This window comes from Antennarius striatus, chromosome 12 (genome assembly GCF_040054535.1).
Source record: "Antennarius striatus isolate MH-2024 chromosome 12, ASM4005453v1, whole genome shotgun sequence".
Lineage (NCBI taxonomy): Eukaryota > Metazoa > Chordata > Actinopteri > Lophiiformes > Antennariidae > Antennarius > Antennarius striatus.
In genome coordinates this window covers 10,520,095-10,534,587 of record NC_090787.1, presented here as the reverse complement: position 1 = coordinate 10,534,587, position 14,493 = coordinate 10,520,095, and positions in this window count along the sequence as shown.

Here is a 14,493-nt window from a genome sequence, read left to right as displayed (position 1 = left end):
CCTCTTAACTTTTATTTTCTGGCACATAGAGAAATAACATTAAAGAGACACATGAAAAGAACAACTAGAACTGGAAACTGACTGAAACTTAATTTCATACTGGATAGATTTAAATCTCTGATGTATTCTTTAGAGGCGGCACGGTGGCGCAGTGGTTAGCGCTGCCGCCTCACAACACGGCGGACCCGGGTTCAAGTCCCGCTGTGTGTGTAGTTCGCATGCTCTCCCCATGTCTGTGTGGGTTCTCTCCGGGTTCTCCGGCTTCCTCCCACCTCCAAAAGCATATGCTTCAGGTTGATTGGCCGTTCCAAATTGCCCATGAGAGTGTGTGTGCATGGTTGTACGTCTTTGTGTGTGGCTCCGTGGTGCACTGGCATCGCCCGGCGTGTCCCCCGCCTCACGCTGCCTGGATAGGCGGCGTGAGGCGCCTTATATACAATGGATGTATATAAATGTACATCCATTGTTCTGCTTGTTCATAAAGAGGAGTTTGCAATTGACTGTGTAGATGATAATGCAGATAGGGACTAGAGAAAGAGGAACAGAGTGACAATAAGAATGGAACGGAGAGACAAGAGAAGAACAGACGAGAGGAAGGAAAAATGAAGAGGATGATAAAGAAGAAAAAGAGTAGAAGACAAGAAGAAAAGTGGAAGTGCATGAAGAGATTGCAGCGACATGCAGAGGAGCACAATTAAAAGGATGATGATGCAAGCACATGTAAAACGTTTGGACAGACTGTGTGTGTGTGCGTGCGTGTGTGTGTGTGTGTGTCTGCAGGAACACACACTGCTGTGTAATTCAACATTCAGATTTTTTTTTTTTTTTTTTTTGCAAAAGCTGCCAACAGATTTTATGAAGAGATGCTGTTACTTATAATCCCTCACAGCAAAGTCATTCAGCTGGCAGGCACCTTGAGTAGTGCAACGCTCACAAGCACAGATGCACACACACATCAAAAAAGCCCTTGTTCAAGGACTGTTTCACAAGCGGGGTAACACCAAACAGAACGAGTGACACACACTGCAGAGACATCAGCTCTTCCCTCCTCTTGATGTGCTTTCAAACAAACCACCTGACTAAGGAAGTTTCCTTTTAATTTCACATAATTGCATTTTGCCTCTAGAGGCCAGTAATTTGAACAGATTAAGTAAAAGACAAATACTCAAAGGGGATCTCAAGAGATTACTCTCGAACATGAGTACCTGAATCAGAAGATCAGCTGCAAGAGCCATTAACCAAATACGGACCACTTTGTCCAAATGGAGATGGGATGGATGCCGTCAGTTTAGACAATAACAAATTTAAAATGTTTACCTTCTGTTGTTGTGAATACATCTCTGCAATATTGCAGTGAGTCTGACTTGAGGATGAAACACCTGCCTCAGGCAACAATCTGATGGTGTAAATATCATTTTAAAAAATTAGCTTTCGCACACTTTCAAAACCAGTGACCAATTTTGGATTAAGGTGCTCAGAGTAAAGAGCTCAATGAAGGTGATATAAAAGTTTCAAATGAAGAAAGAATTATTACACTAGACCAGACCATTGGAGATAGCTGTGGACACTTGATTGTTTTACTATTTGTGGTTGCACCATCACTTTTTAGGACACAATAAAGATGCCTTGAGGACAAACAACTCTTCAACTCTTGTTCACTTCACAACTGCACTCGACCATGATAAGCCAAGTTAAATACATTTGGACCTCTAGGTTTGAATACAGACTTCTTCAACATTTATAAAACAAATAATTTCCATATGTATTATATAAAAAACATAGCTTAAAAACAAATCTGGGACTGACTCAGACAGAATACACAGCAACTCAAACCCAAACAGAGTGCAGTCGGACTGTTTTCTGCCTTCAAGGCTACTTAAAGGGAAGAAACAGAAAAAGTTAAAGTGGATTTTTTTTCCTATATCATATAATTTGACTGTGGACACAATAAAAATCCATTCCAGTATGATACAGGGAATACACACTATATCGTAGGGATGGAGCTTCTTCATGTGGCGCTTGGATAATCTGAAACATTCAGAGCCAGAATTCACCACCAGTGCTGTATTTTCCAAAAGCTCATTTGTGTGTCCAATTTACTGAATAATGTCCCTGTGATTGGCTTCATGTAGGCAGCTTGCAGGTAACAGAGGGACCCGCCAACCGGCTGCTGATAAACAATCAGACATGCGCCTTTGCCTTGGTCGAGCTCTACAGGCTTCTGATAAGCTCCATAGTGTCACCTGGAGTGCAGCTCTGCACTCTCTGCCTGTAAAATATTCATTACTTTTTCCCGTCACTGTCGGCTCTCGTCAGATTCGGAGCACTTTGCTTTTAGACAGAGGGAGTGTCTTTCAGCAGAACCCAGACAGCAGCTTCGAGCTTTGACATGGACAGACAGAGTTCTGTTTGAAAGTGCTCTCTTCATGTTGCTTAAGGCGCTACGTGATCCACTCCTCGCTGCTTCTTGGGAAAAGCCTCGCAACATTTTATTTTTGTGATGACAGAATAGCTCTCTGTGGTGCACCTCCTCGTGATAAGTTCGCTCTGTTGATGCAGTTGTCTTCTGTGATGAAAGAGCTGGATTGACGATCACTTTGGGACATAAATTTTACATCACCAACCTCAAAGCTGAAATATTGGACGTTCCATTTCTCATGAATGTGACTTTTTTTATTTCACACTTATATAATACTCCCCTGTTGAAACAAAGTTTCTGTCTGCTTACTTTTCTGAAGCTTCATTTTTTAATTTTGATTATTAAAGCAGGTCAATTCAGTATTTGTTTAACGACCTCTTGAAACCTCAGATCCAGACACACAAATGATGTCATGTAACACCTCAGCCTGGATTGGCTGATTGGCGGCTCCGTCTACATGATTGAAGCCACTCCGGTACTGTTTGACAACACTTTTGACAGATATAGCTCTCATGACTGAGACTGTTTCATAAAGCTGCCACTAAAAAAATGCAGTTCCTCTCTATTTAATACTTTCTAAAGGGTTTCCTAAAATAGAGGTGGAGATATAGGCCAGTGCTGGACCTAGATTGCTTCTAGCAGATATGACCAAAAAAATATGGGACATAATCTCTCTAAATCTAAATGCCTGCTGCCTGTCAAGCGTAAAAAACATTGGTTTCAGGGGAATTACTGCATTAGGACAGCTCAGCCTTTATGGCACCCCAGGATAAGCTTTGGGGTCCATTAATAAATGCAGACACTTTGGAAAATGTCGCCACAAGGACTTCCTCAGGAAAAGTAATAGTGAGTTTTAGAAAGTTGCTCAGGCTCTTTATATTTATGCAGTCAGATATTGTCCAACCACAAATATCACATGAGAAACCATTCAATTATTTTTAATAAGCTCTGCTACTATTAGCCTTTACTTCTAATGGCTTCACACAGTCTTTCTCTGGCACAAAGGTTATCCAAACTTTCCTTGATATTACATAACTTCATTCTTTCAGTGAACTAACCACCACATACAGTAGGTGGCTGCCGCTTCACAAAGATGAAAAACAAGGACAAACAGCTTGAAAATGTCGAAAACTGACATTTCACAGGGGTTATGTGCATGCTAAGCATCGCTTAGCTGATCAGTAGCTACTGCCATACATTCAGCATACAGACATGTTAAGTAATTGATGTGGTCCTGGTATACTTCAATCACGATGATTCAAAGGCTTTTTCTTTTCTCTGGGTGGCAGAAGTGAAGCTAAACACCCACACCAACCTCTGAGTTCTATGTGCAGCAAATAGAAGTAAAGTGAGAGTGTGGGAGGAAAATAAAGGTTTCTAGTTTTTTAGCCTTGACTCTTTCACACAGCAACAGGACATGTCAATATAGACCTAAATACAATAGCTGCATTTTTCATCTAAAATCAAAATACAAAATATAAATACACAAAATATCGTATCGATGCTGTTAGTGAAAAACATAATGGAAAAAAATAGGCAAATTTATTTTATTGTGTCAAATGCGGTGGCGGGCCGTGCATTTCACACCTAGGCCTTAAGTGACGTTCTCCTTAGTCAAACGGGAATAAATACAACCCATAATACTATAAACTGCTCCCACCACTGCCGCCTACTGTATGTAGCATTCAGGACTGAGGTGTTTATAACTTCTCTCAAATGGGACAAAAACCGTCATCAGCCCCACTCCTTTAATTGTCACTGAAGAACCCCGCATGTCACAACAAAACTAACTGAAATGACCATCATTTATGACACCACAGCTAGAGAAACGACATACACTAACACACTACTAGACGTTGCATCACCTCTGCAGTATCATGTATAAAACAGGCTATTTTCCAGCAGGGAAACGAGTCTCTTTGTATATTTCTACTACAATCACACAGCTGCGCAAGTGAGCCACATTATTTACACGCATCGCAGAAGAGCAAGAATTTTTTTTAGTATATTTGTCACTTAATTTCCTTACAATTGATTTGATATAAATGAAATTGAATTTCAAGAACATTAAATATGAAAACTTATATAAATTAAATGCTTGTATTCACCGAAACAGCTGTTCAAAAGCCTTATTTAAACTCTCCTTTCTTTCCTCAAAAACACTCCGTTAGCTAGAAACAGGTTGGCTGGAACAGGTTAGCTGGAACAGGTCAGCTCCTTCAGGGATCACACCCTCCTCTCACTAGAGCTTCTCTTCAAATGTGCGTCTGCATGGCGCCGCCTTCTCAGAGTGAGTATCCAATCACAGGACACGTACATGTCATATTATATCCCAATGTATAATTATATATTTATACACATATTTGAATCTATTTATTTAAAGAAAATGCATTAAAATATAATTAACTTTTATCATGAATATCATGATTTCTGGTTATGTTACAACCATTTGACTCAATTGGCTGTATAAAATAAATTACGTTAAATTATGCCAATTACTTTTGTGCATATTTTCAATCTATTATATTTGTTTTATGCTTTGATTCACCTATATTGTGTGTTTTCACACTGCCAGAGCAAGCCGGAGAACCCAGAGAGAACCCACTATGACACAAGGAGAAGATATAAAGTCTGTTCAGAAGTGCCACTGGCCAAGGATTTAATAAAGCACCAAAATCTATCCAAATAAACCAGATGAAAACATTCCACATTCAAGAGCAGTCAGCAATCAGTTTCCTCAGTGCAGATAAGTAAAATCTTCTAACAGTGACACGCTTCCAAACCAGGAGAATAACACCTCCACATCCACAATGGAAAATGGGAAAGAACAATTTGTGTTTGCAAAGATTTAGCAAAATCTGTCTGTCAAAAAAGAGGAGGGGATGCGTCCAACATACACGTCTGATTAAGCAATATGTGAATGGACTTGCAGGCTGGACCAGATGAGGACCAGCAGGTGGTTTGCACACCCTTAAGTTGGTGTGTTATGCTTTGCTGCGGCCCCTCGAAAACCTCCTCAACTGACAACACAGGTTGGCCCCCTGCCCCGCTGTGGTCGCCTCCGCTAACATCATTAGCATGTAAATGACAGCTGAGCTTCTCAGCCCGCGGGTGCTTATAGACTGCACCAGACCACCGGCTTCTCATAGCATAATATAATTTTCTTTGTTGTTCTGGGATTATGTGGAGAAGAGTGTTGGGGAGAGGTTGAGTTGACTCGATTATTGATATGAATATCAAAGGTTGTCGTGTTGTAGAGATTCACATCTCTTTTAATGGATAAAAAGGCTACACAGAAGAAGGAGTTGCTCCCTCCAAGACAAAATCTAATATTTAATATTTACAACAGCACACCTCGCAGCAGACCAGGAAAAATGACAGATATCAGGGATGTATGTCATGAAGAGAAAAACAGTAAAAATAGAGAGTTTCTATTGACTTTCTCCTTGTTGCTCTCTGTTTCATTTATCTTATTCAAGGACATGTGAATGCTTATAAATGTTTATAAATACAGAGTTCTGACTGAATCTACTGGATTTAGTGACTGTATCTTCGGATGTTTGAATGAAAGTTTACAGTTCAGAATCAATGTTCCGTTTTAAATTTTTATAGAAAACATACAAACAAAAGCTATATTAAATCCTCCTTTTCTTGATATACCCTTATTAAATCAAACTGAAGGATGAATGTACAAACAGCTCAAGACGACTACAGCCAGTCTAATTGTGCTTCAAGAAATGGATAAATACTGTATATCCAAATGTTGAGAACAGATGACAGAAGGGACTGATACTAGATTAATGTGCACCAAACTGCTGTCCAAAAGCAACTTTGAAGGTCAAAATTTAAACACAGTAAATCTACTTTGATTCATGTGAAAATATGCAGACATAAAAAAATGATAAATCACCATCATTTTTGTGTAGATTCATATTCATGTAATTTGAAGTGGTGCCACCGTTTGAAGTCCCTCTTAACCTTTTTATAATTTGCAGGCGCTACTGTGAATCCATATTATCTCTTGCTAATCTTTGGACTAACATCGACATTGCCTCTCTAATTGTTTCCACTTTTGTATCACAACATTCAGTACATATAATAGGAAGGTCAGTGAGTTGGTTTGGGCTGTAAACATGCAAATACAAGTGCCCACCTGCAAACGGCAGCACGTTGTTCAGCTTTATTATTTATTCCTTCACCTTTGACATAACTGTTTTCTTCACTTCTCCTTTTTCTTGTTCTGTTTCATATTTTTTTCTCACAATTGTTGTGCAGCACATTAAGTGGTTTGTGCACAGATACAATAAATCTCATAAACTGTCAAGCTTGAAATTTTAGCCAAAGGCTTAAATTGGTCTTAACTGAATAAAAGGCATGGAGCTGCTGATGCACGTCCAGATACAAGTAGCAGGCAGACAGAACCGTCCTATTCTGCACCAAACCACCAGTAACCAAAGTAACACGCAAACACACAAAAAGCATTTAGAGCTGGGAGTAGTACTAGGCTGCATTAGCTTGACTATTTAAAAGACATTTTTGTATCATCTCTGGATAAATCTATTCTTTTCACTGCCGGTAAAGAGTTCAATGGATCATTTAAAATTGACAAAATATATTGCTATTTGATCCTTTTTTACATCAATTAAAGACTTGCTGATGCTATTCACTGTTTTACACACATGATATTCTGTATGACATGGACATTAATATGATACTGAATAATAGGAGGGACACACTACTTTAATTCTTGCAGATATTGACATCCTGCATGCATTTCATGACTTGCAAACATGAAAAAGTAAAGGTTAAAAACAATCAACTTTGTCAGTAGTGAGACTGTCATGGAGTTCACATTCAGATCTGCTTGGTGAGAACATTTAGCAGCTGCTGCTCCAGCAGGTTTTTCTGTTCGCTCTACTTGCCATCATTGCGTATGCAAAAAATATGTCCATATGGCTGACATTGTTCATCCTTTATGTTTGATAACACACAAAATAACATGAGACACTGTCACAAGCTGAGGCTAGGTTGTCACAGACCAATATCCAAGACTGGCATCAGTTCATCTTAAAAGTTTGCTTCACCTGGAAGAACCTTCACCACATCGTCCATTTCTGAGACTTTCAGGGTAGCTTTAGTAGACTGAGATGTTTGAAACACCTCTTCCCTGCAAAAAATATAGGAACCCATGTGAGTAAAATGAAGGTCAGTAGATTTAAGCAGCTGCAAGATACAGTAACACAAGTTTTGCTCAATGACTGCCTCTGTCCTTCACTGTTCTAAGCTCTCTGTGGCTGCACTGAATTATTTAAGAGACAGCAGTCATCTCTGAATAATCAGAAGAAACAGACTCTCCTCTGCATCCCACGAGCCTCAGAAGAGGCAAACAGGTAGCTGGGGCACTGCTGCTGGAAATAACATTGAGAAATTTTTGTCCAGTTGCTGCTTTAGCGTATAGTTTCTGGTTCGGCAACTGCTATGGCAAACAAATCCGGTGATAGCACCTGAGTAAAGTCAGGGTTTCCCAGCAGATGTGCTAATGCCAGGCAGGAACAAAGGTTCCTTATCTTGGATTGGTGCCGGATCACAGTTGAAGAGGAAAGCTGTGTGTCTAAAGAGCATTTCAGAGCGGTGAGCACCGCCAAGCCCAAACAAAAGGGGCTCAGTTCTCCTCCAAACCTGATGCCTCTTGGTTTGCTGTCAGCACTTCCGCTGTCACACAGACCCATTTCTTCTCAGACAGACACATCTCCTCTGTGGAAAGTGACGTCCCACTTTATTCACCCACAGGGATGATCAATCAACCCTGAGCAGAGTGACGGATGTTCACTCAATCCTCTCACTCCTGCTACCGATGGAGAATTCCACAGTCTATTATTCAGTTTACTCACCGAGGAAATAGCACAATACATATACTGTATTATCACCTTAAGAGCTGTACTTATTGCACTGAAGGTGCAGTAAGTATAGCCTGGCTGTCAAATCTATTCTTTTGTTTCCCCCCTCTCCTCTGTGTACATTCATGACATGCAGGATATTTCCCCTCCATACAGCGATGTTACATGCCAATGTAATGCCAGTTTGTATTAAAAGGTACTAATAGATTCATTTTTTAATCCCAAACGTTTCAATTAAACTATGCTCTCTCCTCTTTGCCAGGTAAAGACTCACTCTGGGGGGAGGTGGAATTAGTAGACAGCCTAGCCAGTTAGCACACTGCCTTTCAGAATCAGAGATTCTGCAGAAGTTGTTGTCCAAAAGGTTGTAAAAATGAAGTTCTATGTTCCACTTTATAACCTCCAAGGCTTAAACCAGAATCCTCCCGGTACAAGAACTACACGATGGTCCTTATTTATCACATCACATCTGAATCGGTCTGTCATGGTTGAAGAACTCTTGCCATCAGTGTCTCTGTTGCACATCAGCTCTCTCTGTGACGAGGCGGACAAGCACGGAAGTTACTTGACTTAATATGAGGTAATTAGATTTAGATTGGAACGATGGACACAAACTTACAACACTGTTTCCGCATGCATGGACACACACATTCACCCACTCACACACACATACACAGACACACACACACACACGGACACATAGTGTTGGCAGCAGGTTCTGACTAAAGCCAAGAGATGTCTGCTGCCTGCCCCAGGCCTGCTGTTCATCATTCTCACTCCAGATAATTGTCACCCATCATCTCCAGTTTGATTGGATCCATTCTGTCAAACCAACCATCTGTATTTCTACCTTTGTTCATCATCTCAGGCTGCATTCATTAATATGTGGATCTGTAATGTCAAGCAGCACATATTGACTCGGAATCACTTTGTCTGAGAAAAGAGTCACCAAATGAAGACAAACAACGGAGGCAGCAAGTTTCCGCATCCTTCTGCTTCCTCTTCCTCACACTACCTGACAAACAGTTGCACTTTGAGGATACTTGTTAGATAAAAAAAAAAACCTCCTCTTATTTTTATGCCCATTTTGATTGAAACCAAAGTACAGTACTGTGTTCAGTTGTTTGAACCGAGGTTTGGAGATTGCTACAAATTATATGATTTTACAATCACAAATATAATTCATTTCCCTGGGGACAGCTGAGTGGCTGTTGTTTCCTCTGAGACATTGTGCTTACTTCATTTGGTGGAGGCCTTCATGTTCACTGGAGACAACTGACTCATGGGAACATTGTTAGCTGCTGTCTCATTTTTTTATTGAAAAGCAACCAGAATTTGGAAGCCACGCAGAGGTGTTAAATGTGTTATCAATGGAACGATTCAGTTAGAAGAAACAATAGGTGAATGCATCATCCTCCCAAAGCAGGAGAAGAAAAGAAGACAAGGAGCAAATTTATTTCATCTTACCAACATTTCACAGCATATTTGAGTAAATTAGAGATTATATGACACTAAATGTCTGAAAACCGGATTCTGAGACCAGACAATGTATCCCACAATGCATCCTGTAACACAATACCCTTCATTCTCAATCACAAGACAGGACTGGAGACTCAGAGAAGAACATTTCATCCTCTCGGTGATACTTCGCTCATCAATAGTTTTGTCAGCACAATGAAATTTGATGCAAGCATTCCCCAAGTTTATTCCCGCACTCCATTACCCAGTTTAATTTCCCTTCCACTCCCTTGTCTTTTGATGGATATCCTTTTGATTTATTCTCCATTCTTCTCCACCATGGATCATTACAGATATTGTACCCCCAAACCCCCCTCCCTCAGCATCCCTCTAATGTATGTATGTATATGTGTGTGTGTGTGTGTGTGTGTGTGTGTGTGTGTGTGTGTGTGTGTGTGTGTGTGTGTGTGTGTGTGTGTGTGTGTGTGTGTGTGTGTGTGTGTGTGTGTGTGTGTGTGTACTCATGTATTGTAGAGCAGCGGTCCCCAACCTTTTTTGCACCCCGGACCGGGTTAATCTAAGACAATATTTTCACAGACCGGTCTTCATTTGCTCGATAATCACTAATGATGCCAGGACAGCTGTAACCTAATAATAAATCCTACGCAGTGGTTTTATGTAAAATGCAGACATCAACAGACAATAAACAAACTTTTTTCATAAATTGGTTATCAACATTTCTGTAAATGAAATAATTGTAAGAAATAATTATACCAAAAACTCGATTGAAGTGACTGCACTCTTCTTCTTTTCCTTTCGGCTTTTCCCTTCAGGGATTGCCACAGCGAATCAATTGCCTCCATCTAACCCTGTCTTCTGCATCCTCTTCTCTTACACCAACTACCGTCATGTCCTCCCTCATTACATCCATAAATCTCCTCTTTGGTCTTCCTCTTGGCCTCCTGCCTGGCACTTCAAAACTCAGCATCCTTCTACCAATATATTCATTATCTCTCCTCTGGACATGTCCAAAACATCTCAGTCTGGCCTCTCTGACTTTATCTCCAAAACCTCTAACATGTGCTGTCCCTCTGATGTACTCATTCCTGATCCTATCCTTCCTGGTCACTCCCAGAGAGAACCTCAGCATCTTCATCTCTGCTACCTTCAGCTCTGCCTCCTGTCTTTTCCTCAGTGACACTGTCTCTAGGCCAAACAACATTGCTGGTCTCACCACAGTTTTGTACACCTTTCCTTTCCTTTTAGCTGAAACTCTTCTATCACACATCACACCTGACACTTTTCTCCACCCGTTCCATCATGCCTGTACACGCTTCTTCACCTCTTTTCCACACTCTCCATCGCTCTGGACTGTTGACCCTAAGTACTTAAAATCCTCCACCTTCTTGATCTTCTCTCTGTAACCTCACTCTTCCACTTGGGTCCCTCTCATTCACACACATGTACTCTGTTTTACTGCGGCTAACCTTCATTCCTCTCCTTTCCATGACAAACCTCTACCTCTCTAGCTTCTCCTCCACCTGTTCCCTGCTCTCACTGCAGATCACAATGTCATCTGCAAACATCATAGTCCATGGGGATTCCTGTCTAACCTCGTCTGTCAGCCTGTCCATCACCATAGCGAACAAGAAGGGGCTCAGAGCTGATCCCTGATGCAGTCCCACCTCCAGCTTGATCTCCTCTGTCACACCTACAGCACACCTCACCACTGTCTTACAGTCCTCATACATGTCCCGCACTGTTCTAACATACTTCTCTGCCACTCCAGACTTCCTCATACAATACCACAGTTCCTCTCTGGGCACACTGTCATAAGCTTTCTCCAGATCTACAAAAACACAGTGCAGCTCTGTTTGGCCTTCTCTGTACTTCTCTATCAACATCCTCAAAGCAAATACTGCATCTGTAGTACTCTTTTTTGGCATGAAACCATACTGCTGCTCACAAATGTACACTTCTGCCCTTAGACTAGCTTCCACTACTCTCTCCCATAACTTCATTGTATGACTCATCAGCTTTATTCCTCTGTAGTTGCCGCAACTCTGCACATCTCCCTTGTTCTTAAAAATGGGCACCAGCACACTTCTCCATTCCTCGGGCATCTTCTCACTATCTAAGATCCTGTTGAACAACCCACTCAGAAACTCTACTGCCACCTCTCCTAGACACTTCCAAACCTCTACAGGTATATCATCAGGACCGACTGCCTTTCCACTCTTCATCCTTTTCAGTGCCCTCCTCGCTTCCTCCTGACTAATCTTTGGTACAATCTGGTCCTCAACAGTCACCTCTTCTAGTCTTTGCTCTCTCTCATTTTCCACGTTCATCAACTCTTCAAAGTACTCTTTCTATCTTCCCATCACACTACTGGCACCTCTCAATAGGCTTCCATCCCTATCCTTAATCACCCTAACCTGATCATTGTCAATAAAAGGGTGAACAAGTCAATCAAATAATAATAATTACAATAATGAGAATAAGTGGCCGGGGACCGCTGATCTAGGGGTAACAGGAGACAATGACACCTGAAATGTGTTCCGTACATCCGGTCTACTCCGCAGTTTGGTTTTCTTTATGGTCACTGTAGAAAATCCCGCTCCACAAAGACAGGAGGTTGGAAATGGAAGCAGGGTTTTCACTGCTTTTTGGGCGAGCTCAGGATTATCTGCCTTGACTTTAATCGAGAACACTGGCGCGGTTGTGTGCGCTTAATTTAGGGGTAACTTGTCACTTGACCGAGACCTGCCAAGCGGGACAGACGCATGCATTCGTCTGTGCGTGATTCTGCACAGACGTCACTTTCCAAAATAAAACATCTTTCAGACTCCGAAATAAATAAAACGGAAGTAATGTAGATTATTTTGTCTTTCTGTGCAGCCAGATACCAAGCGACCCACGGACCGGAACCAGTCCATGGTGCTGTAGTGCCTATGTGAAGAAACAATAGCTTGAACGATCTAAGCAGTGATGCCTGAGGCCTCAGGCTGATCTTTTATTGATCTTCATTTATTTACCATTTTCTATTTAACCACTTGAAACAGCTTGCATTTGAATGTCTTTATTCTGCATAAAAGTGTCACAATGGGGTTATGGTTAGAGTTAGGTTTGGGTTTAGGGTTAGGATTAGGTTTAACCTAACCCTAACACTAACCCTAAACCTCTAACCTTGACCTTGACTCTAACTTAACTTAATACTAACCTTAACCTTATCCCTAACTCTAAATCCTAACCCTAACCTAACCCGTAACATTAACCCTAACCTAACCCTACCCTAACCATAACCCTAACCCTACCCTATCCCTAAACCTAACCACAACACTAACCCTAACCCTAACCGAAACCCTAAACCTAATCCTAACCCTAAACTTAATCCGTAGGGCGCACACACACACACACACACACACACACACACACACACATACACACACACACACACACACACACACACACACACACACACACACACACACACACACAAACACACACACACAGGGTTAGGGTTGTGGTTAGGGTTAGGGTTATGTTTAGGGTTAGGATTAAGTTTAGAGTTAGGGTTCGGATCAGGGTTCAGGTTAGGTTTACTGTTAGGGTTAGGGTTAGGACTAGGGTTAGGGTTATGTCTATGGTTAAGGTTAGGATTAGGTTTAGGGTCAGGGTTAGGATTAGGTTTAATTATAACCATAAACCTAACCCTAGTCCTAAACATATTCCTAACCATAAACCTAGCCATAACCCTAACCCTACCCTAAACCTAACCATAATCCTAACCCTGACTCCTAACTCTAACCCCACCCCCTAAATCCTAAGCCCTAACCCTTTCCCTAACCCTTAACTCTAACCCTTTCCCTAACCCCTAACCCTAATCCTAACCCTTACCCCTAACCCTATCCATAACCCTAAACCTAACCCTATCCCTAACCTCTAACCCTAAACCTAACCCTAAACCAAACCATAACACTAACCCTAATCATCTAACTCTAACCCTACCCTAACCATATCCCTAACCCCTGACCCTAACCCAACCCTAACCCTAAACCTATGCCTAGCCCGAACCCTAACACTAACCCTACCCTAACCCCTCCCTAACCCTAACATCTAACCCTAACCCGTAACCCTAACTCTACTCTAACCCCTAACATCTAATCCTAACCCTAACCTTAAATCTACCTTCACCCGAACCCTAACCCATAACTTTAACCCTAACCCTAACATCTAACCCTAACCCCTGACCCTAACCCTAAACCTTACCATAAACCTACCCCTAAACGTAATCCTAACCCTAATTTTAATCCCAACCGTAACCCTAAACTAAATCCTAACCGTAGGGTTAGGGTTGGGGTTGGCGTTAGGGGTTAAGTCTAGGGTTATTGTTAGGGGTTAGCGTTAGGTTTAGGGGGTTAGGGTTATGATTAGTAGTTAGGGGTTAGGGTAGGGTTAGGGTTAGGGTAGGGTTAGGTTTGGAGTTGGGGTTATGGGTTAGGATTAGGGTTAGATGTCAGGGTTAGGGATGGCTTAGGGTCGGGTTAGGGTTATGGGTTAGGTGTAAGCGTGAGTGTAGGGGTTAGGGTTAAGGTTAGGGTTAGGGGTAGGGGTTAGGGTTAGTTTTAGGGGTTAGGGTAGGGCTAGGGTTAGTGATGGATTAGGATTAGGGTTAGGGTAGGGTTTTTGTTAGGGGTAGGAGTCAGGGTTATGGGCTAG